This window comes from Panthera leo, chromosome Y (genome assembly GCF_018350215.1).
Source record: "Panthera leo isolate Ple1 chromosome Y, P.leo_Ple1_pat1.1, whole genome shotgun sequence".
NCBI lineage: Eukaryota > Metazoa > Chordata > Mammalia > Carnivora > Felidae > Panthera > Panthera leo.
Genome location: NC_056697.1, coordinates 5,395,650 through 5,421,501, shown reverse-complemented (window position 1 = coordinate 5,421,501; position 25,852 = coordinate 5,395,650). Strand labels below are relative to the sequence as shown.

Genomic DNA, 25,852 nt, shown 5'->3' with positions numbered 1-25,852 from the left:
AACACAAACATATGTCAGTAATCCACAATCATTGAGAATCAAAGTGATTTTAAAACCATGAATATGGTGTAATATTACTCATAATAATTGACTTGTGTGTGAAAGGGTGGTTGTGCCCAAGAATTTCTTAGGTCCTGCTTTCCTACTTAGAGAGAAGACCTGTTTAGTTGTGAGTGTGTTTGTACATCTAAATCTTCCTGTTTATGTCTTAGCTCATGTCATGTTTTCAGGATATAAGCAAATCCTGGGCTCTGTCCAGTCCCTTGAGGTGCTGATCATCACCAAGATGGCCATACGTCCTCACATCTCTGCTTTCCAAATGCTTGTCCTGAGGTCACCTGTGGCCCCTTTCAGCAACAGCAAAAACATAATTAAGTGCCATCTCGACCAAGACACGTTTCACTTCATTTTAAGAAAAAAGAAATTGTCTCTGGGATTGGGAAATGGTGTTTGGGACTTTTCAGTTCTGTGACATGTGGAGAAAGAAGAGATGTAATTTTTCTCTGGGGTAAAATCATATCTGAAACAGTATTTGACTGTTAATTTGTCATTCCATGCTGCCTGTTTCATGGGCTGGAATTTCCCCTCTCCAATCTCACTTCTCTGTTCCTTCTCCCAACCATAGGCATCCAAGCATGGATTCCAGAGCATTCCACAGCTCTGAGCCAGCTTTTCTCTGGGCATCAAGATACACTTCTCGGGTTCACAATTTATCCATGCTTTAGTTCTAGAAAACTAAGACGACCACTAGCTGGAGGCTACATTTAAGGTTTTAAAGTTTCCTTTGGGAAAATGTAGGCAAATAACCCTACACACATCTTTCCCATTCCCACAAGGAAAAACACTGACTACATTCCAAAGTGACTTTCCCTGGGGCCAAGAACAAAATGTGAAACACAGTATGGGAAGTACTTCAACTTTAATGTTGGGATTTTATTCTAAATCCGAACAACTAAGAAATGTTGTAGAGCAGTGTGTTTACAATATCTCACAAAATGCCACTTTAATGCCATCATCTTTGAATTAGACATTATAAAATACCTATATTTAAATAACTTGCTTCTTCACCAATTCAATTAAATATCTAATGTCTAAAACAAGATTTGAGACAAGCAGAAACAATGTGATTTGAATTTAAAATGTGATATAATTCCATTAATTGTACCACATCCCCATATTAAAGAGAGTAGAGTGCGAATCTAGAGCTTATTTTAAAAAAAACAAACACTTAACTCCACTTGTATATATATGTGTGTGTGTGTGTGTGTGTGTGTGTATGTGTGAAATCTGCCTCCTATGAAGAAAAATTCACACTTCTCAAAAGTGTCTTTCAACTTTTTTTAGTCTATCAGTCTTTATACATGTTTAGTTTCTAGTAGGCTAGGTTTAAAAAGATAAATAGTGGTCCTGTAGTTATGTATGTCTATTATGAATGTCATAAATGGAGTTTTATGCCAGCTTGGATTGATTTGAAATATGCTACTTATATAGTGGCAGCATTTCTGAAATTATGATAATCAGTGGTCATAAAAGCCATAGCTTGCTATGAAATGTCTCACCCCAAGAAGGAATATGTTGAAAATAAATATAACCATGTTGATCAAAAGAAAACTTACAAGAGGTTTCATATAAATGTGTGACAAAGAAAGACTGAAGATTCTATGACAGTTTTTGAACTCCTAGAAAACCTAAACAATTAAATGATAAGGAGCTTTTTAAGTTTTTATTTATTTATTTCTTGAGAGAGAGAGAGAGAGAGAGAGCGAGTGGGCGGGCAGGGGAGGGACAGAGAGAGAGAGGGAGAGAGAGAATCCCAAGTAGGCTCCGCACCATCAGCGTGGAGCCTGATGTGGGACTCGAACTCACAAACCATGAGATCATGACCTGAGCTGAAATCAAGAGTCGGATGCTCAACTGACTGAGCCATCTCCGTGCCCCAATGATAAAGAGGTTTTTAAAAAAGAGATGGCAGAATATGTGGAGAGAGGACGGGGGGAAGGTCGAGAACAAAAGTGAATTATAAACAATGAATACGTGCTTTCTGATTTGTCTCGATGTCCTTAGGGGGCCCTACTGACTGGTCAGACAGTGGTCTTTATAGCATTGGCTCCAACACCATGACTGGCCATTGCAATGTGGTGTTATGGTATCTAAGTTAAAAAAAAAATCTCAAAGAACAAGTCCCATTAGAAATTCTATTTCCATTCACTATCGATTCCATTTCTGCCTCTCTAGTCCTTTTGCTTTCCAAAACATGGAGCCAAGTTGATTCCCCATCATAGAATTCACTTCAGCAATTTCTCTTAATGAGAACAGCAAGAGATTAGAAGACAAAATGAAGCTTGAATGAAATGCAATGGTTCTGCAGCGCAGAGAGACAGATGGAGGTGAATAGTCTATGAATTTCCATCCATCTCTAGGAGACAGAAGACTCGATAATAGTCACATACACACAGAAAGTCAGAATTTCACACTTGCAACTGTTATAAATTTCAAATGACTGTCTTTTTCATCTTGCAGGCATAAAATAAGCACTATAATTCTCAGGTTGTAGATCTGGCCAGTTTTGAAATCTTCTCCACTTATAATTCTCTATTTTTGTCACATTACTGCAGCCCAAAACTACCCTCACTGCTGATGTGGTCTGACGTTTTTGTTGGCATGAGTTGAGTGGTGACAGATTCCTTCATTTCTGAGTATCTTCCCAGCCCCTGACAAGCTGATTCTGTGCCAACTCACAGCATATGTGCTTACCCCACACTTTTCAGAGACAGCATTATTTCAGGATAACAGTCATGCCTTATTGTAGCTCTTTATCTCTCACCGGTGCATTTCCTTTCCCTTTGTCTCTTAAGTTAAAATGTAAAAGGCAACCAATCACACAGCTGGTGTGAAGGAGAAAGTGGCACAGATGTGCCCCTCCTGCAGAAGAGTCATCCCTTACGAGATGCTATGGCAGGCGGAGTTGTAAGGTGCCGGGAACACCAGAGTCCCTGCTCTGATCCCCAGAAGTACAATTGTAAGAGAGCACATCCTGTGCAAGGCCAAAGAGTTTCTGGAAGATGTAAATAAGGTCACTGATCATTTGATTTTGAGTTAGGTAAAAGGGCGGTTATCCTAGTGGGTCCAATCGTGTCACATGAGTCCTTTATAAGTAGGGCTCTTTCCCTGGTTCATTAGCAGAAGGGAAGGTCACAGATATCCCAAGCATGAGAAGGTGTCAATGCATCATGGCTTGCTTTGAAAACAAAGGGGCCACACGTAGGAACAGGTAAGAGTGGTCCCTGCCCAACACCCAGCCACAAAGCAAGGTCCTGCGTCCTACAAGGAGCTGGATTCTTTGAGCACGTGAACGAGCGCGGAGACCCAGTCTCCACCGCGTGAAGGTAAGAGCCTAGCCTTGCATGGCACTTTGACTTCGGCTTTGTGAGACCCTAAGCATCTACACATTTCTCAAGTCCACCCCTTCCTGGTTTTTGGCCTGGACTTTAGTTAAATTTCTCTAACAACCTCCTCCCTCCTGATCTCCGGTCTCTGCTCTGAGCTCCTCCTTAACCTCCACCGCTAGGATTCTCCTTCCAGAAACACAGCTGTGACCATGCTACGGTGCGAATCAAAAGCCATGCATGAATTATTACATACTTTATGAACTGTAAAATCCTCCGGATGGTCCTCAAAGTCTCCAAACCCACCTGCAGTCTACCTTTCTGGCATTATTGCCCTTCTCCTGACATCACCCACTGCTCCGATCAAACTGATGTACTTGCTCTTCTTCTAGCATGTTCTAACTCGTGTCCTGGCACAGCTGTATAGGTGAAATACAGGCCAAGATACTGCCCATTCTTGACACTGAGTTCAGATGTGACCTACCACATGAAGACCTCTTACGTGATATGAGTGTCTTTTCCACTTTTAGTTTCTATGGCGCAAGAATGTGGCCCTTGGAAGTCTATGCCTCATGATCTGGCCTGTCTTGTAGCCCTTTTAAGACGGTAAAAGGCAAAATCTATATTATATTCATCCTGTATTCCTTCCAGCACTTGCTTCAACGTCTTAGCTTGGGTTGATTCCCCAAAATGACGAATCCACGCAAGTAGTAAGGAGTATGTGAAGACGTTGACGGTCTCCTCAAAATACATACACGATACCGACGTTAAAAAAATGCCACATTATAGGACATTATGCACCAAATGATCTGTGTTTTTGTTGTTGTGGCTGTTCTTTGTTTGTTGACTTTTCAAAGAAAGGGAAAAAGGAAAGAATAAAGTGGTATAAAAACACGAAAAGCCAGGAGTGGCTACTTCCTAGTAGTGATGTTAAATGAAATACAAATACCTTACCGTCAGGTTGCACATTTTGCAGAAATTAAGTCTTTATGCTTTCTTCACATATGAGGCCCATTTCTATTAGCAATTCCCAGGCCGATTCAATGAGTCCTAGGTCACAATGCCCAGCTGATGTTTCCTCTGCTGCTTTGCTCAAACATCCAAAAAAATGTGTTCTTTTGCTCCAGGCATCCTCTGTTCTTCAATTTCCAATCTAATTTAGGCAAACAGTAGGGGTCAGATGTGAAATAAATCTGGCAAATGCTGGACGGACGCAAACTCCAAAATCTAAGAACCCTTACAGGGAAGGCACTGTCTTTGCTTTTATTTGAAAAGAGATAATATATAATTCTGTAGCCTTCAGTGCATTAGGCAGAATCGGAACTTCCATTTCCATTATTCCAGAAAAAAGCTAAAACAAAACAATTGGCGTTTAAAATAAAACTGCTGAAAAAGTGTTTGAGATGTCCTTTCATACTTACAGAATCAAAATACTTTTCTTAAAATCTCTACAAGTATTTTTATATTCTGTGCTTTCAGAAGGCTATCTTTTTACTTGTGAAGCTTATTACCAATAAAATAAGGTCAAGTTATAAGTGTGAAATGTCATATGAAATGGCAACATTTCATAGGAATAGGCTACCATTAGTAATTTCTATGTTTTTGGTTGTGAATCAAATTTCTAAAAGGCGAAGAGTTCAGTTAGTGTTTTAGATGTTTGCCTATAGTATGTGACAGCAACAGGATAAAGGCCATGATTATGGAAGGAAGGTTACAGATGATTTGTCCAATCTCTTCATTTTATAGGAGAAGAAAAAAAGTTCATGAAATGTGGGGGTCATTGTGCAAAGTGTGTTCTGAGTGTGTCAGGTTTGAATCATCACACAGAAATCACTCTTCCAGCATGCCCCTTAAAATTTTTTTTTCTTAATGTTTATTTATCTTTGAGAGAGAGAGAGAGACAGAGTGTGGGTGGGGGAGAAGCAGAGAGAGACGGAGACACAGAATCAGAAGCAGGCTCCAGGCTCCAGGCTCCAAGCTGTCAGCACAGAGCCCGATGTGGGGCTCCAACCCACCACCCGTGAGATCATGACCTGAGCCAAAGCCGGACGCTCAAGCGAGTGAGCCCCCCGGGCGCCCCCAGGAGGACCATTTAAGAAGAGCGATAGCAACAGCCAAGAAGGAAAAGTAGGAGGTGGTCAGCTCTGAACAACAGATTCCACCAGGTTTCTGGAAGGACTATTAAGTGTAAGAAACTGAGCCCTGCAACCCAGCTTGTAGGAGATATGCTTGATTGTGTAGTGAAAATCAGACTCACAGACATGGAGCAGAGGTTCGTGGGTGGGACAGCACCTGGGTAATGGAGGTTGGCTACAGGGCAGATTTCCTAGGCGTTTCTCACCCTGCCTCCTCAGCCCCACAGAAAACAAACACCAAAGGGCTCCTGTCCTTCTAAGCTGACAGAGTGCCTGGAGGAAATGAACAACCAGGGCCATTTCTGGGATCCCACAGAAAAGGACATCCTTGTTCCATCATTCAGGAACTTTCTGATATTCAATCCAACCCTCAAAAGCTCAATCCAACAAGACCTTTCAGTCTGCAAATTGCTCATCTGGACTGAATACCTGGATGGCTTTCACAGTCACTGGGGAAAAGTAGTGGGAAAATGGAACATCATGAAAGTCCCATCATTCACTTTGTACCCCCAACCCTATCTTCTGACAACTCCAAGGCATTAGTCAAAGAAAGTTAGGCAGAAGACCAGGGAAAGAAAACAAAACAAAACAGGGGCACCTGGCTGGCTCAGTCGGTTAAATGTCCACCTCTCGATTTCGGCTCAGGTCATGATCCCAGGGTCATGGAATGGAGCCCTATGTCAGGCTCTGTGCTGAGAGTGGAGCCTGCTTGGGATTCCTCTCCCTCTGCCCCTCTCCCCCACTTATGCACACTCTCTCTCCAAAATCAATGATAATCAAAAAACTGTACATTAAAGACAGAATTGGGGTGCCTGGGTGGCTCAGTCAGTTAAGCATCCGACTTCAGCTCTGGTCATGATCTCACAGTTTGTGAGTTCGAGCCCTGAGTCAGGCTCTGTGCTGACAGCTCAGAGCCTGGAGCCTACTTCGGATTCTGTGTCTCCCTCTCTCTGACCTTCCCCCATTCATGCTCTGTCTCTGTCTCAAAAATAAATCAATATTTAAAAAAATTTAAAGATAGAACTGATCTCAAAAGAAACATATGATTTAGGGAACAGAATGTCTCTCTCTCTCTTGCGCTCTCTCTCTCTCTCCCTAACACACACACACACACACACTGACCTAGCCCTCGATAATTTTCAAATCATTTTCCATCCATTAACAAAAATTAGACTTATATGAAAAGGCATTAAATAATGAGAAAGCCAGAAAGAATACTTGGAAATTTAAAATATAAGAATGGAAATAATTCCTTGGTAGGATGGTAGTCAAAGAAAGGAAAGTCGCAGAAAATAGAGCGAAAAAATAAACACACCATTTGAGGTATAAGGGATTTAGTTGCTCAATCAAGAGCTTCTATCATACCAGACCAGCTTATAGAAAGAAAAAAAACAAAAGGGAGTAACTTATTTTTAAAATATAAAATCATTAAACTCATGATTTTGGGTCAAAGGTAGCATGAATGCATGAGAACTCAAATCCTTGTGAAGTTTCAGGACATCAAGAAGAAATAAACCTCACAGAGAATAGAATATATAATCAGGAGAGATGATGTACAAATGAATGAGATTAAGATTGGCTTTAGACATTTCACATGTGAGTGTGGTTGTAGAAAGGCGGCATCTCAGGGTCCTTAGGAAAAATGATACAAACCAAGTCAAACTATTAATCAAGCCTGAAGAAGCAAAGCATAAATATAGTCAGGCTTCATGAAATTTATGTCCTATACAGTCTCCTTGATGACATAACTTGAAGATATAGTTCAGGAAAACAAGTATTACATATAAAGAAGAGAATGTCTGGGTGAGAAAAATGGGTGAACTAACCCAGGAGGGAGGAAAGAGAGGAAAAGAAAGGGAGGGAAGGGAAGGGAAGGGAAGGGAAGGGAAGGGAAGGGAAGGGAAGGGAAGGAAGGGTAGGGAGGGAAGGAGGGGAAGGAAGGGAAGGAAGGCAAGGGTAGGGAGGGAAGGGAGGGAAGGGAGGGAAGGAAGGAAACAACATCCGAGAAGCCATCCTGGAAGCAAACCATCCAAATTAGGACTCAAAATTCATGGACCTTTAAGGGAAATAACAACTAAAATAAAAATGGAACGGACTGCATAAAAGTCATAACATGACTGAAGGTGGTAAGTAACTGAGTAAGTTATGTGAGCAAGCATGTGCTCACAATGTTTATGGGACTGATGGCACAGGGTGTGTGCCCAACTGAGGACTTGTACCGGCTAAGTCCAGGGTTGCCGTGCTACGGGTTTTACAGGTCTGTCATGTCTGGATACACCATCATGGTCAACTCACAGCTCCCTTCCTCTTCTCTGGTTTTGTACATTAATTTACTGCCTTCATCACTGGCTACATTCATGAAAACTAGATGAAGGCAACAGAGACAGGATGCTCCTCTTAGTATTTGTTTTCAGGCATAATATTACAATGTCTTAGGCTTGTGAGTATTTATACATTCCTGGATTATTACAAAGCAGAAGGATGGTTTCTTACTCTTACAAAAATTTCCCTTCATCACAGCTCCAAACCACATATTGGCCACTTTATAAGAAACAAACATCAACCAGCTGACATCCTTAGTTGCAAGCCAACATGGAGCCTTCTGCAGGACCACAGCCACCTTTTATTAATTTAAAGTGGGGGTGCCTGCAACATTTTCTCCAGACTATAATGTGAGTCGCCACTCGGGGAAAATGCTCATTTCCAATGCACTGTGAGTGTTCTCAGAGTGAACTGTGCAGAGGGATTTCTAAAATGTACTGGAAAGTAACTGCATATTTCTACCTTATAGCTCCAAAAGGTCTTGCTAATGGAAGAGAAGAGAGAAAAACAATAGGGATGGAACCCCATCCTGTTTATGACTCAAGACAACAGTCTGGGCTCTGAATGCACATTCAAATCAACTTTAAAAAATGACCTTTAAGAAACAGAGAGGCATTTCCCACAACCTTCCTACCCCTGGCCGCCCGAGTGAGAGCCCACACAAGCCTTTTTACAAGTAAGTCTCTTGTGGACCTCAATGTGCAAGAGGCTAGAGAAAACAACGACTTGAAGAAACAAAGCTACGGACACGGGACACATGCAATATATTGTCCAATGGACAGAAAGATCTTCTGGCCTAGGGCCATCATACGTATAACACTAGTATTGACCTATGCCGTCTACCGCCTGCAGCCAAAGGCTGGCCCCAATGTTTGATGTCTTGCCTTTAACATGCCACATACTCCATAAAGGTCACAGAAACAACTAAGTCCATCTCTAAAATCTACCCTTGAAATGGACCCACAATCACATAATGGGCATATCGGGCCTATTTACAAATTGCAAACTTTCCATCTCCCTAAGAACACAGTAAAGCTGAAATGAGGCGCACAAATTAATGTTGTTAAAACTGAGCTGTATTATAGTGGCTTAAAAATATTTCATTCAGTTAAAAACTCATGGACCCCTTTTGAACTTGTTTTCCCAATCAACTGGCCATTCTCTTCCATCAGTACAGCTGAACGAGCACCACAGATCAGTAAAGTTGATTTCCAAATAGAAGACCTTGTGAAAATACAGTATCTCCTCCAAAGGCTTAATGTTTTCCTGGATTTTGGAACACTGTTCTCCATGCTAAAATCAGTTTTAATACTGCTGCATTTTCTCCAAGTTTCAGGGCGTGCTGCTCATTTAATTGGGTGAGTTTGCCTCTCCCTCTCATTATTGGCATAGTTTCAGATCATCTGAATCTTCAAACATCTAATTAGCTCTTGATCCCAGTCTCATACATGCACATTAATAATAATACAATTACAGCGAGCATGCCATATTACTTGAAAAGATCAAGGGAGTTTTTCTTGCATATTTTTCTATTTCCTCCTTGCTCCTTCCCACTGGAAAGCATTAATAAAATATTATTTTGTACAATCTACTTAAACATTTTTAAGTCAGTGACTGATTTAATGTTAATGAGTCATGCTCACATCATCTTATCTGAGGCTTTCTAGAGTCTGAAATTTACCAGCCAATCTCAATTCTGTTAATCTTAGATGTCTGAGAATCATGGTTGCAGAGATCGCAAGGTTGAGCAACACTGTTCATAATATTCAAGTGATAAATCTTCCTTTGCAATTTCTATGGCATTTTATTTCTCTTCCCTTAGTTTCCAATTTGCATTTAATTCTTTAGAAAGATGACAGTAATATGCATCCACCCAAAAGACACTGCCAAAAACACAAAAATCAGTTCTCATGAGCATCCTGAGGCAGAAAAGTTTCTTTTTCTTACTTGCAAGTTAAAACCATAAACATTGGTGTACTTTTACACATTTAGTTAGGAGGATATGTAATTATTCATTTGATTGCGGACATGAGTTTTCGTAGCTTTGTAACGCCACAAAGTGCTAACTTCTCTGTATCTTTTCAAAACAAAATGACTCTGTGAAAAGGGCACACTGCATCAGATATATTAAAATAGAAAACAGTCTCAGCGGACCATGAAAAGGATTACAGACTACTCACATATTTTAAAAGTCAAATTAGTGACCATTTATGTGTGATACTGCACTATGCACACGTCTCTAATATATATTTTTCCTTACATTCCCACAAGAAAATAAACCAAGAGTAACAACAAGGAAAACCAATTACAATGCTTGCCCTTATATTTTCTGCACCTAAGACATTAGTTGACGCACTAGAGGTCAGTGGGAAAGCCAATGTTAGGTTGCTCCAAGAAGCACGCATCGGTCTGACCACACAAGGTGAAAACAGGAGCCTGTGTGCTCAAGCCTGTGCATTTATAAAGGATAGAAGAGAGTGTTCACAGACTCTGAAAATGTCAAGGGCATGGATAATTTTCTGATTCTTCTCTTCTTCTGTACTTCATTATCACGTGTGACTTTCAATGAAAAACATTTATTATTTTTTTTTCCCAAAAGCGTCAGGTTAGGGGGTCGGGGGTTGAATAGGGAAGCAGAGAGTATTCCTAAGGCAGTGAAACTGGTCTGTTTGACATCATAATGGGCCATACGTGTCACTGTGCATTTGTCCAAAACCACCGAATGTACAGCACCAAGAGTGAACTCTATGGTAAGCTGTGGATGTTGGGGGGAGTATGATGCATCTTCAGTAAAAAATGTACTATTCTGGTAAGTGATGCTGATAACTGGGGAGACTGTGTACGTGTGAGGGGCAGGGGGTATATGAGAAACCTCTGTACCTCCCTCCCAATTTTGTTAGGAACCTAAAACTGCCCGAAAAAAAATAAAATCTTTAAAAAAAAAGAATCACCGGGAATGGTGTTTCTGAGTTGAAATAGCATATAGTCACATGCAGCACATCAGCATCACCCATGCTCTTGAACTCCTGAACGTGGCTCCTAAAAGTGCCATGTTCTCGAAACTGTCATTACACATGGCTGACCTCAGTGTCTCAGAACAGAAGCAGTACGATGCCCCCCAAACACTACAGTATCTCCAGTTTTCTTCAAACGCAAGGAGAGAATCCCCAAATATCTCTTCAGATTCTCTGTGGTTTAAATGCCTTTTTTTCTGTATTCTGAATGTCCAGGATGCAATATTATACGTTCACATGTTTAGAGAAATGGGGTGCCAGCTAGGGATTCTCATCGGCCATCTAAGTCGGATACATATTCATGACAATATTATCTGGTGTTTTAATCAATTAATAGGATAGATAGTCTCTTTATCCATTACTTTTTTTTTTTTTTAATGTAATGTAGTAACTACTTGATTCATCTAAGAAGGACAAAACGAGAGAGACAATTAGAGGAATCAAACTCAGAGCAAAGTTCAGGTATAAATGTAGGCCCAATACATAAACCAGTATGTTACGAAGAGATGTATCCCAGGTGGATGTTAGGAAAGTAAACTATCATAATGCTTTGGAAAACAATATTGGAAGACCCATAAAGAAAATATTACACATCATTCATCGAGCACTTGCTGTATTTTACCACTGGACAGAATATTTTATTTGCAAACTGCCCTAATAACATTCCTGTTAGAAACGCGTGACTACACTCATTTCCTAATAAGAAAAGGGAAGTTCCAAAGGTTCAGTAGCTTGCTGAAGTGCTGTGACTATACAGGGACAAGGTGGAACTCGCCCAGAGGCCTCTCCTTGTCTATTGACTCCTCTTTTGCACAACATTTTATTCATTCTCGAAATAGTAATCGCAAAACCTTCTTCCTGAACCTTTGCCAAAAGGAAACTGTTTTAACAAATCAAAAGTTACGTGTCAGGAAACATTCATAGCAGTAAGAACTGTCAAGGGCCCACAAAAGAGATTAGTAGATGAGGTTTTGCTATTTCCATGGAAAGACAACCATTAACTTACAATTTACACATTTGGTGTTATGGAAAATGACGCTGATAAAGTATTAAAATAAGAGGGGTTCCTGGGTGGCTCACTTGGTTAAGTGTCTGACTCTTGATTTCAGCTCAGATCATGATCTCACGATCCGTGGGTTCAAGCCCTGCGCCGGGCTCTGTGCTGACAGCTCAGGGCCTGGAGCCTGCTTCAGAATCTGTGTGTCCCTCTCTCTCCCCCTCCTCTGTCCGCTTGCGCGCTCTCTCTCTCTCTCGCTCTCTCTCTCTCTCTCTCTCTCTCTCTCTCAAAAATAAATAAATAAATATATATAAATAAATAAATAAACAAACTTTAAAAAAAGTGCTAAATAAGAAAGCAGACTAAAACACTTTATGAAGACTACAATTTCTAGCACATAAGACATAATTCTAAGATATTTAAAAGACATTTAAAAATGTGTTTTAAGCAGGTTCGAATTCGAATGTTTTTAAATATTCCATAGATTTTGACACTGAAAAATATTAGTGTGAGTTGGGTATAATTTGAACTTAATGAAAATCTTTAAAGAATCTAATTTAGATGTGGTTAACAAAACAGACCCATGAAAAACCTCGCAGTCTTATAACGGAAGAAGGAACATGAGGGTATTAATATACCTTTGGCCGTTTAACAATACCTTTCACCATAAACAGCCCTGTGTTTCGGGATAGTTGCTGTAACCTCTCTGAATATTAGTTTCCTTACCTGAAAAAGCTGGGTTTGGAGATCATGTCTTCACTTGCCTTCGGTGGCAATATTCTACAGCTGTATAAATCCTAGGAAGAAAACATATAAGAAGCATAGTCATTGGCATGGCACTATTCATAATAATAAGAGAACAGTTTTGGAAAGGTTGAGTGAGATAATCCAAAACACTGAACTTGGAAACAGCTGTGGATAAATGACATGTCCCTGTATAGACTTCTAAGAGGCATCAGCAAGGCTGACAAGGCAGATACACACAGCAGGTTAAACAGGTGGTCATTGGGACTACAATACATCAGATACTGATGTATTCACATCAAAGCTTCCTTCCGAGGGGACTGCGTATGATGGTATTGGGCTCCCGGGCGTACCCAGAAGAGATGGGGCTCCCTGTGGTTCGTGCTGGCAGACCGGGGTATGTGATGACAGGGAGGTACAGGTGCAGCTGGCCGGAAGATTCAGAATGATCACAGCACTGGACACAACACCGCACCTTGCTTGAGTCTCTCCCCCACACCGTAGAATATTCCACGCCTAATACCTCACCCACAACTGAAGGTCACGGCTCTCACCTTATCCACATAAGCTCAACTTCTGAATCTACTTAGAAGGTTCCTGCTTTCTAATTGACACACAGAAGAAGGTTCCTGCTGTCTAACTGACACACAGAAGGCAGGTTTTTATGTCCTCCCGTGCTTATTATCAGACTGATAAGATTCATCCATGGTATGCGCCCCTTTAAGGTGTTTGCTGTAATTATCCATGGCATATAACCATGAATATAAGATCATTTATTTTTCTACTGATGGGTATTTGGAAAGTTTCCAGTTTGGGGCTGGGAATAAAGGTTCAAATGGAAAATTCAACTTCCTGTGTGTATATATTCCCTGATTTAACGAAGCAAGCAAACGACACCCCCAAAGTGAGGCCTGAAATGGAGGATGTGGGTGCAGTCATCCAGGACGAATTTTTCAAGGCGTCTGTGCTATCCCGAACCCATATTTTTGCCAGGAGTTACAAATTCAACTACTTTAGAAGAGGGCTGGGGAACAGCCTGGGCTGCTGTGTTCCAGGTACAAATACTAAGTTCAAGGATGCCAGTCAAATCCGGGATGCTCCAACGATACAGTTACAGCACGTGATGCACCGAACTGATAGATATGCAGCTACATTCTCTTCTGAACACGGTTTCATAATCTTCCCATCGGCCACTATCACAACTCACAAGACACTTCAAAGACATTTATAGGACTCTATGCCTCTGTAGACTGTGCGTGATGCTAATATTGCAGCTTCTACGAGTATCGTTTCACTGGCCATGCATCCTACTGAATTAACTGTGCTCTTTTGTATCTTGGAAGAGGGCTAACTCCTGTTCCTTACCTGGCTAGACAGTGTACGAAGCTCAGACTACGTGGCATCCATACCTCATAGCTAATATGAGGAAAATTCTACAGACTCTAGAATGATCAAAAACAATCCCAACATCCTGATCATAATTCTGGACCTACATGAAAGAATGTGCTTGACATATTTCTCCACAGAAGCCAAGAAGAAAAGCAATTTCAGAATTTGGGGTTTGTGCACTGGCCCGGTTGTAAATTTCTTTTTAAGTGATTGAATTTCATCTTGTCTGAACACTGAAATAACAGGAAATAACCAAGAGACCAAGAGATGAATTTATAACGGGATAACTTATATAAGTTTTACATAAACACTTTCAAAGCTGGCCGGAAGATTCAGAATGATCACAGCACTGGACACAACACCGCACCTTGCTTGAGTCTCTCCCCCACACCGTAGAATATTCCACGCCTAATACCTCACCCACAACTGAAGGTCACGGCTCTCACCTTATCCACATAAGCTCAACTTCTGAATCTACTTAGTCAGAAGGTTATTCAATATTCAAGAGCATAGTATGATTTTCAAATGTCTCCAATTATATTTGAAAACCAAATAGGTATTGTAGCTTAGTAGCATAAAACTGCAAAAAATAAGTCTATGATAGTACATATCCTTAATTCCAATTTTTTCCCCCAATTTGCCTTCTTAGGAACACTGATTAGAATATTCCAACAAAGACCATCATTTCCAAAAATGTAAAGCGATTACTATGGGCAACCTCTTTAATTCAGTTCAATTATTTATTATATTATATTCATTTTATCTATATTCAGGATGCCACTAGGAAAATTCCCATTTTCACCCTGTCTTTCAGCAAATATTTCCCTGAGTACATGGTATACGCCTGCCTCTGGGCTAAGAAAGGTATATATCAAGATGGGGACAGAGATGCACAAAGTTCTTGTTTTGTTTTGTTTTTAATGAAAAACACTTGTAAAGATTTAATCTCTTCTCAGGTTTGCAGATGACAACATGCTTATGGTATTTGTATTTTATTAAGACCTTCAAATCCTTTCTTTATCCCCAAAAGCCTTGAAGTATCTTTATGCAACAGTTTGAAGTTCACATTCATTGTCTTTATAAGTGAAGGGCATGGTGACTTTCTATCTTTGATGTAACATTGACTTTTCTTATTTTCCATCTTTAGAGTCTGTTTTTTAGTGTGGTTTTCAGCTGACTAGTCTATAGAGAATTTACTAAGTTATCAATCATTTCCCTGTTTGAGTGGTCTCTTCAACTTATCCAAATACCAGAAAAACTCCCTTACTGGTGTTGGATTAATACTGATCCTCCTGTCGTAGCCATTAGGAACTTCAAATAATTTAATTTGAAAAAACAAGTCACACGAATTGACAAGAAGTGTGCACAATTTATTTCCTGATGTACTCATGCCTGAAAACTGTAAGGCAAGATATTCTTTTCCAAATGCCAATTATTCATATTTTTGTAGACAGCTTTCTTTTTTTAGCCCCTGAGAATGACAGTTTTGTAGGACTTTGAAGGTCCTAATTCCTAAAACTGCTCAAACACAGCTGGGTGCCCATGTAATACGGATGTAACGGGAGCCCCCAAACAGGCCACAAATTCAATCTAGAAAATTTCCCAACACCCCTTCCAATGCTCCTATACCCTGAGGTTCTGTGAGTCAAAGGATCAGTGTTTTTGCTTGATTTATATTTTGAATCCTCCTTGGGGACTAAAACTCTTTTATGTCCGAGGATCCCATAAACACAGAAGTGAGACCTTGGCGAATGACACAGTATGCTGATGAAATTTTACTGAGACAGAACTACAATCTGGATACTTACCATATATCTATACAAGCATATTTATTTATGGGGCTAATAATTTCCCACGTTTTTAAAGTAGGTTCCAAGCCCAATGTGGGGCTTGAACTCATGACCCTGAGATCAAGAGTTGCATGCTCAACTGACAGAGACAGCCAATCGCCCCTATTTTGGGTTATTAAAAAAAAAGTTTTTAACGTTTACTTTTGAGGGATAGAGAGAGATAGGGCACAAGTCGGGGGGGGGGGGGAGAGGGAGAGGGAGAGGGAGAGAGAGAGAGAGAGAGAGAGAGAGAGACAGAATCTGAAGCAGATCCCAGGCTCTGAGCTGTCATGAGCCTCGAACCCACAGACTACAAGACCATGACCTGAGCCAAAGTGGTACACTTAATGACTGAGCCACCCAGACACCCCAGTTATTTTTTAATGATGATCCTGCTTAGGTGGAAAATGTTGGATTTTTAACTTTTGCAAATGCTAAAAAGTCAGAGGCAACAACATGATGTTTAGTGCATCCTTTTTGTTATTTCTTGTAATTTGTTACTGAAATATTTCAATGTTATAAGGAATAACTTTATTATTTCTTATGCAATAAATTGTAGCTGGCCAGGGCACAGGAAGAGGAGAACAAATCAGCAGTCAGCACTTTGGCTGCAGAAGATGTTAAGAAAATTCATGGTTCCCACATTCCAGAATTTTCTTCCAAAAACCAACTAAAAGGGATGTTTAAAACTAACTGATTTCAATAATTAAATATAAAAGTTGGATGGATGGGATATATTTAATACACTTACTACACATTTTTGTTAGTGAGTGATTCTACAATGTAGGCTTCATGTTTCTTCTTTACAAAATTCACCCAAGGGTTCTAAACAATTCTGCAAGCAAAGTTTATTCATTCAATCAACAACAGTTGTTCAGTACCTATTAGGTGTTACACAGTGGGGATACAGAAATTTAAAAAACAAAATTAATGTTTACTTTTGAGAGAGAGAGAGAGAGAGAGACAGAGAGAGAGAGAGACAGAGAGACACAGTACAAGTCAGGGAGGGGAAGAGAGAGGGAGACAGACAATCAGAAGCAGGCTCCAGGGTCTAAGCTGTCAGCACAGAACCTGATGCAGAGCCTGAACTCACAAACTGTGAGATCATGACCTGAGCCAAAGTTGGACGCTTAACCGACTGAGCCACCCAGGCACCCCCAGAAATTTTTTAAAACATGAGTATGCCAGGCCTACACAGATCACTGCGATCTCGACAGATCTGCTATCCACCCACCTATCTTTATCTGCCTGTTTACCTGCCTACCTACCTAGCTACATATAAAGTGAGAGAATTATAAAGGCACAGAAGGAAGTCACTTCTCTCTATGGGGAGTCATGTTAGGCTCAGCACACTATTGATACGTATGCTTTTCCTGCCCGAAGAAAAAGACTCATTTCTCAGAGGAACAGCATCTGTTGCAAACTTACAAACCGATACGGTGGTGCCTGAGATTAATATTACATAATTGGGTTGGGATTATAGTCAACGTAAGTATTGCCTTTTCACTGTATGTTACAATCTATCTTAACACTCGGGAATTTATTAAAATGATGATTTTATTATCGCTCATGATTCTGTGGGCGAGCTGAGCTCACCTAATATTATCTGAAAGAGCGTGACTGGATTGGACATTTATGATGGTTTAGTTATATTTCTGGCAGCCTGTCACAGATGCTTACAAGACTGATCTCTGCAGGCATGTCCACACATCTGGGATTCCCATATAGCCTCAGAGCCTCTTCCTGAGTGAGTCTCAAGGTCTCCCTGTGGTCTCGTCAGCAGGCAAGCTGGACTTCTTGCAGAGTGGCTCAGGGATTGTGAAATCACAAAAGTAAAGGCTTCCACACCTCCCTGAGACTCAGGCACGGAGGGGCACAGCATCACGTGACCAATAAAGTCAGGGAGACAGCCCAAATTCAAGGACCAGGGGGCCCCACAAGAGCATGCATACAAGATGCAGTTCAGTGGGAGCTGTCTGGAGACTTGTGACCAGCATCCAATACCGGGTTTCCAAACATTCACTTCTCTTGCAAGATGCCGAAACCTGACGCCATTCCAGCATCAGGGTCAGGCTTAAATTAGAAGACTGCGTCTCCTAAATCATCTCCTGGTGCAGATGGCTTTACTTGGATGTAGCTCCTCTTGATCTGAAGATGCAAGGCAAAGAGGTAACGGATCGGCCTCTACAAGCATGAGACAGAGGCCTCCTAGACTCCTCCCAGGTAGAAACCTACAGCCACGAGACAGAGGCCTCCTCGACTCGGTCGCTACTTCCCCGAGTATGGAAGGCTGTGCGGGAACAAGGCCCTCACGCTGTCAGCCTTTCCTCCCAGCTGAGAGGTGTTGTGAGGCCCTATCTTAACCACTGCAGGATTCCTAGCCCGGGGCCAGACTACAATGCAGTTGATTTCATGTCGATCCCGAGACTGACTTCTGGTACTGTGCTGGAGTTGATCTTTTCCCCAGGCTTTTAACTCACTTTGGGAATTACTTTCTCACTAAACAAGCCGGTGTTAAGACACACGTTTGTTTTCCAAGGCTGTGCTTCTCAGACTCTATAATTTCTCTAAATTCTGTCTCCAGATTGACTTGCTTTTTCTACATCAATGCCTTACCACACGCAGCTAGGAGGGGCCAGGTGACATCACCAGCAATTTGCACGATGATGTCTGTTCCAGTGCAACAACTTATTAGGTACATTTTCTCACTTCCAAAATTACCAGAAACAACAAGTTGACCAATATTTTGTGAATGCACAACACTGTCACATTTTTTTTTTCCAGCATCTTACGGTACTTTCCTTCAGACTTTAAAGCTTCCTACATTTTCACAAGTCCTTGGTTTACTGTTCCGTCTTGACCATGTTTGTGATGGCTTGGCCCTGTGCTGAGATGTTACTTTTACTGCGATGCCACGAACAAATGCTTCTCAACAGTTTCCCTTGTTTTTGCTCTAGAATGTGATGTAAACACACAGGGGTTCAGCTGTCCCGAACCCCTGGATTTGAGGAGGGTTGGTTTGGACTCTTCTGGGGACGTGCCATTCTTTGCCTGGCAGAATTCGGCTCTTCTGACTTTTCTGTAAGGGATCGATTTACCCCAGGAAGACACTACATTCAGGCATCTGGCTGATCTCTGACTTCAGGTTAAAACCTGAAGCCTTTACATCCATCACAGAGTCTGCTGGGTTCTCCTTCCAGCCAAGCTCAGTGGTGCCACTCAAGCCATGCTTACAGACCTCGCAGAAAATGAAAAAGTGAGTGAGTTGGAATCTGGTGTTCCAGCTTTCAGTCTCCAAGGATGGGGAGGCAGATGTCACGTGGGCTCTCTGGGCAGCCCACCTCACTTAGAAGATCTTGAATGATTTTATTTCTCTTTAACTTCTTTCCCTTATGTTTTTGGTATTTTTTTAAAAAAAATTTATTCAGTTTTGAGAGAGAAAGAGAGACAGAGAGCAAGTGGGAGAGGGGCACAGAGAAAAATAGACATAGAATTCAAAGCAGGCTCAAGGCTCTGAGCTGTCAGCACAGAGCCTGGCATGGGGCTCGAACTCACGAACCATGAGATCATGACCTGAGCTGAAGTCAGGTCTGACTGAGCCACCCAGGCGCCCATGTTCCTGATATTTAGAAAAGCAAAGGATAGAAAAGAAATACAGTGGTGTTCCTGTTCCATTTTCTCATCATACTGTGTACTCTACTGGTCTTCTCACGTCTTTGATGGCAACACGGATCTTCAAAGGGATTCACTCCTTGGAAAAATTCCTCCAGTCCATCCTGGGCCAAATTCTTTGTCTATCCTAATGCCACCTCTCACAAGTTGAGAGTAACTGTCAACCATCTCACAGGGTCACATTTACTAACCTCTCTCCTTCTAGAGATTCAAAGGAGAAAGGAACGTGAGAAGCTACATGAACAGGCACCAAGGTAAGGTTGCAGACACTTGGAGATGTCAGGTACATTGCATGCTGGTTGTTAAGTCCTCTCCTTTGCTGGAATGCAGCTGGTGTAGGGGAGCAGGCTGGTCAGTATTTGGTTTGTGTGTTTTCAAATTTTCATCTTGCTTATTCCATCCCTGTTTTCCACTACAAGTTACCTGTTGCAAACACTGGCTTACACAGTCTGAGCATTACTTACTGCTTGTTTATGTTGTGCTTAACCAGGTTTCTGAGTTCCCCACATTTCCTGATAATCATCAGCTGAATGCAGGGGTTTGATGAAAATCAGATTTCATTCATTGGGCAAGACCATAGTTAGAATTCAACTATTTTTCATCAGGAGGTACATGTTTTCTGGTTTTTGCCTTTTTTTATGTCATCAGCATTGAGTGTTCAATGCCTATATCCATTAATTCGCTGAGGGCTACAAAATGGTGATGTTCTAATTTGATTGTTTTATTTGTTCATTTAACTGTCCTAACTGTATAATTCTCAGTTAACACTCTGCTGCTTACATACAAAAAGCAAGATATATGTTAGATTTTCAAGGTAACCGGCTACATATCATCTTCACAATGTAACCCACTCGTTTTATTTTTGAATGTCTTTATAAAATCATGGATATAAATATATTGATGGGTTTCAATCCATTGCAAATCTTACCCTAGGTGGAGCTCAAATTGGCTCAGCCTTAGCAGGTATAGGTTCCATCCAGTTGGCCACTGAGTCCTTTTGATGTAACCCTACTAGATTCTGATAACTTTCATTGCTCTGATTTGTCCTCATGTTCTAGTCTCATCTTCGGCAGCCTCTGCCCCTGAACAAGAATCAGTCATTTCTCCAAGAAACTCAAACTTCTGAAAATAGGAAATGCTATATCAAAACTAAAATCTGGGTCCTAGCAATGCCATTGTCACTTTGGTCACTGTTTCTAAGAATTTTCAACATGGTTGAAAAGTACATATGCAACCTGAGAGTTCATACTCACATTTCCAATGCAAATTTAGGAGTGCAAGGTTTTTAATCTCTTGCAGATCACGTCTTTGTTCCACCTTGAGAATATTCATTCTCAAGAACAAAGGATGATAGAATTAAAGTATCTCACCATTATTCAGCCACCCTATTCCACAGTACAAACACAACAGTATCAGTAAAATGGTACTAAGACTGATTACTGCTAAAAACACTTCCATTTTTGGCCTATGCTATGCCATTCTCTCTCATTTTCAATCACTACACTACATCCATAGCATCAGAATATATGGCAACTGCATTCATTCTCTTCGCTTTAACCTACGTTTTTGTCTTATTTTTACCAGGTACCTATAATTAATGGCCAAGGCTATTCTTATGGTGATGTCTCTAGTTATTTCCGCCGTCCGAAGACTGTTCCCTGGTATGTCCTCAGGAAAAGGTATGGGAATGATGTTCTTGAGTGTTTATAACAGTTTGTGCTATTATAAATTAAATTGTTAATTCTGTTGTAAATTCAATATGGCTTAACTACAAGAAAGCTACTTACATGTCTATGCCTATGTTCTAAAAGGCCACTGTATTTACCATGCTTATGTTTTCCACTAGTTATTGTTATTATTATTATTATTAGTCATTATTATTTTGGCTTTCCCATCTTCATACAGGGCTAATTTTGATTTCTAAAATTTTAAATAATTGTAGTGGCTAGTTCCTCCACACTGGGATTGATAAGAAAAATGACAGCAGGCACCCTGCTCTCTTTCCCTTTTTAAGTTTCTATTTTTTTTTAAATTTTTTAACGGTTTTATTTATTTTTGAGACAGGGAGAGACAGAGCATGAACAGGGGAGGGTCAGAGAGAGGGAGACACAGAATCCGAAGCAGGCTCCAGGCTCTGAGCTGTCAGCACAGAGCCTGACGCGGGGCTCGAACTCACGGACCGTGAGATCATGACCTGAGCCGAAGTCGGCCACTTAACCGACTGAGCCACCCACGCGCCCCTTAAGTTTCTATTTTAATCCCAGTTAGTTAACAGACACTGTAATATTAGTTTCAGGTGTACAATACAGTGATTCGATACTTCCCTATAACACCCAGTACTCATCATGACAAGTGCACTCCTTAATCCCCACCATTATTTAACCCGTCACCCACCCTCCTCCCCTCTGGTAACCATCAGTTTGTTAAGAGTCTGTTTCCTGGTTTACCTCATTTGTTTTGTTTCTTAAATTGCACAAACGGTTGAAATCATATGCTATTTGTCTTTCTTGACTTATCTCACTTAGCGTGATACCCTCTAGCTCTATCCATGTTGTTGCAAATGGTGAGATTTCGTTATTTTTTATGGCAGAGTAATATTCCATTGTATGTATACCACATTTTCCTTATTTATTCATCAGTCCACGGACACTTGGGCCATTTCCGTAAGTTGGCTATTGTAGATAGTGCTGCCATAAACACTGGGATGCATGTACTTCTCTGAACTGTATTTTTGTATTGTTTGGGCAAATACCTACCAGTGCAATTACTGGATTGTAAGGCAGTTCTATTTTTAACTTTTTAAGGAATCTCCACATTGTTTTCCAAAGCGGCTGCATCAGTTTGCATTATCAACAACAGTGCATGAATGTTCCTTTCTCTCCACATCCTTGACAACATCTGTTGTTTCCCGTGTTGTTAATTTTGGCTATTCTGACAGGGGTGCAGTGGTATCTCGATGTGGTTTTGATTTGTATTTCCCTGATGATGAGTGATGATGAGCATTGTTTCATGTATCTGTTAGCCATCTGGATGTCTTCTTTGAAGAAATGTCTGTTCATGTCTTCTGCCCACTTTTAATTGGATTATTCATCCTCTGGGTGTTGAGCTGTGTAAGTTCTTTATGTATTTTGGATACCAACCCTTTACTGGATATATCATTTGCAAATATGTTCTCCCGTTCTGTACGTTGCTTTATAGTTTTGTTGATTTTTCCTTCACTGTGCAGAAGCCTTTTATTTCGATGTAGTCCCAGTAGTTTATGTTTGCTTTTGTTTCCCTTGCCTCAGGAATCATATCCAGAAAAATGTTGCTACAGCTGGTGTCAGAGAAATTACTGCCTGTGCTTTCTTCAAGGATTTTTATGGTTTCAGGTCTCACATTTAAGTCTTTAATCTATTTTAAGTTTATTCTTGTGGAGCACCCTTCTTTCTTATTGACTCTAATGGAATGTCTCTTTAAGCATCAAGATATATTTGGTTGAATTTATTTTTATTACTCTCATTTCTATTTTGCTTAGAACTTTTAATCTGAAATAATTGTTGGATTCTATAAAATTATTTTTGGCACTTCTTGAAGCAGTAAAGTTATTTTTTTCATTTAACTTAATAATGTCATGAATTACATTAATAGATTTCCTAATATTGAATCATTCCAGTATTCCTAAAATAGATGCTATTTCATCATTGGGTATTACTTCTTAATATATGGCTAGTTTAAATGTTCACTTAAAGAAAGTCTGCATTAATATTTATGCAATTGAGATGACATATGTGCATATGACCCTCCTATTTTCTGATCTGTCACATTTTAATATCACAGTTAATCTACCTTTATAATATTTAATACAAGTATTCCTTTTTTTTATGGCCTTGGTCAGTTTTAATACCATGGGGATTAATTGTTCCTTTAAAGTTTAATAGCAGAGAAATTTCACCTTCTTTATATTATGAAGATTACCTATGTGATAACCTTCATCTCTCATTTTGTAGGTGGGTGGAAAGAGTGGGGGCATCTTTGACATCTTTTTCCAGTTGAGACCATGAGTACCAGTCTATTAAAATTCCACCAGGGAAAAAAATCATCCTCACAAACATTCTGCTGTTTTCCCTCTCTATGCCAAATTTACATTCTTACTCATCCATTACATTTTACTCTTTCTCCTTCATTCCCTCTCTCTCCTTTTCTCCCTTTCTCTCCTCTCTCTTCTCCTCACCTAGGCTAGTACATACAGTCTTTTCTCTAGAGATCCTGCAGAGTACAGCATGTCTTAAGTAACAGACCCTACAAGTAACTATCAAGTTTGTTTCCAGACCACAAGGCCGGTTCCAAGACAGCAAATGTAGAACTTGTCCTCATCTGCAACCTTCTACTAATCCTTGGCTTATCTTAAATTGCACCTTGGCTTATCTTAAATTACCTTATCTTATCTTAAATTGCACCAAGAAACTCAAGGGAATGAAGGTGAGAAGATCGCTGAAGCCAGCATGGCCATCTCATCAGGGAACAAGATAATGGGAAGCAAGCTCCCGAGCAGAATGATGAGAACAAGAAAGAAGTCTGCGCCCAGAGTCTGGATTCCCTGAAGTACTTACTTTGTTCAGCTAGCTCAGGGGTCCCGAACAAGCTGGATTGGTATCGACCCAGTGCTATTGGTTAGACAGTCCTTCCCACATCTGTGGAACCAGATCCAGGACTTACTCTGTGGTGAGGTGCCCCCACCATGGGCCAGATGAAGGCAAATTGAGCCAAATCGAATGCTGTGATCATAGGGAAACTTCATAACCTCCAGGCTGTTAGAATTAGGCCAAATTACTTGTCACTGAAAGGGACTTTAGTTTCAGAACAGGTGGACAGCAGATAAGCCTTCAAAGTCATCTGAATCTATCCCTGTAATGTCCCACAAACACTCCCCTGCTTTATGTTCTGGTTTTATGTGTTCTGTTCCCCATGTCAAGGACCTTCTCTCTTAAGAAGACTGGGGTCGGGGCGCCTGGGTGGCTCAGTCGGTTAAGCGGCCGACTTCGGCTCAGGTCATGATCTCGTGGTCCGTGAGTTCCAGCCCCGCGTCGGGCTCTGTGCTGACAGCTCAGAGCCTGGAGCCTGTTTCAGGTTCTGTGTCTCCCTCTCTCTGACCCTCCCCCGTTCATGCTCTGTCTCTCTCTGTCTCAAAAATAAATAACCGTTAAAAAAAAAAAAAAAAAAAGAAGACTGGGGTCAACTGGAACAATGACAGTGTTGGCAGATTTAAGTTGCACACATGGCCAGTTTGTTTGAAGAAACCATATAGTATTTACTCATATATCTCACCCATTTTCCTATCTTACAACTACTCGTTTTTAGCAGTATTAATTTTTCTTTCCTCCTATTTTTAGGGTTGTCTAGTTAAATGACTGTAAGGTTTGTATGGTCCTTTACTGGGTTTGAAATGAAAACATGAGATAATTTGAATTTTCTTCTAAGGACATGCTGGACTGGACCGTCTGCATGTGATGGGGTGGAGGTGGCTCATGCTGACCTGTTACATTTCCAGGAATTCAGGAAGCCGCTGTTCAATGCTGTCATTATTAAAACTTAAATTATATAAACTTACAAAGTCATCCTGAAACCATAGTGACACATATCTAACCCTGCAATTCTCCTTTCCCCCTATTTTTCCACTACATGTGACCTCTGCCTCTGAGGTTACTTATGACCATGACAGTGATGTCACACAGTGGTATCTACTGCAGGTCTGTTCCCATTTCTGTGTGTAGTGACCAAGCCACAGCTTGGAATTGGCCACAGTGGGGGTATTCACACCACAGAGGTCAGCAAGACCTGCACACCAGGACTTAAACTGGTTGTTTTGTTGATTTTCTTCAGACTTGAGAAAATGTTGGGGAAAGTGGTAATAATGCAGACTGACCATAAAAGAGTGCTGAGACTCTAGCGATTGCATTGTGATTAGTATGATACATTTCCATGCTTTTAGCTCCAGAATAACCTCATTTACGTGGGGCCTCATCTCCACAACTCAATAACTCATGTGGATTGTACTAAACAACTGACTGCAGTCAAGGCTGCAGACTGAGTTTCAATGCACATGGTAATGTATTTTCAATCTGCTGTTCACTACCTTCATAAACATCTATTACAGCTATGACGGTCTCCTTAAAAACGAAGGAACCTGATCTAAAGTTCAGTTAAATTCAATCTAAGCTTTTAAAAGCTAGAAATAAATCACTGAAAAAGTCAAAAGAAAAAGCTAGTATATGAACGAGCAAATACTCCATTACGTCCATTCCCATTTATTCCATATATATATGTATATATATGTGTATACGTATATGTATACATATACACACATACATATAAACACAGATTT

At 40.6% G+C, this 25,852-nt stretch overlaps 1 long non-coding RNA gene across 3 annotated transcripts in view; it reads right to left on the bottom strand.

The window, feature by feature from the left end:
- Positions 1-25,852, bottom strand: part of LOC122212625 — a 309,402-nt gene that overhangs the window by 55,472 nt on the left and 228,078 nt on the right. For all 3 annotated transcript variants that reach the window (XR_006199232.1, XR_006199231.1, XR_006199230.1), the window contains one exon: positions 12,581-12,651. This is a non-coding gene — a long non-coding RNA (uncharacterized LOC122212625). The remainder of the gene's footprint in view (positions 1-12,580; positions 12,652-25,852) is intronic.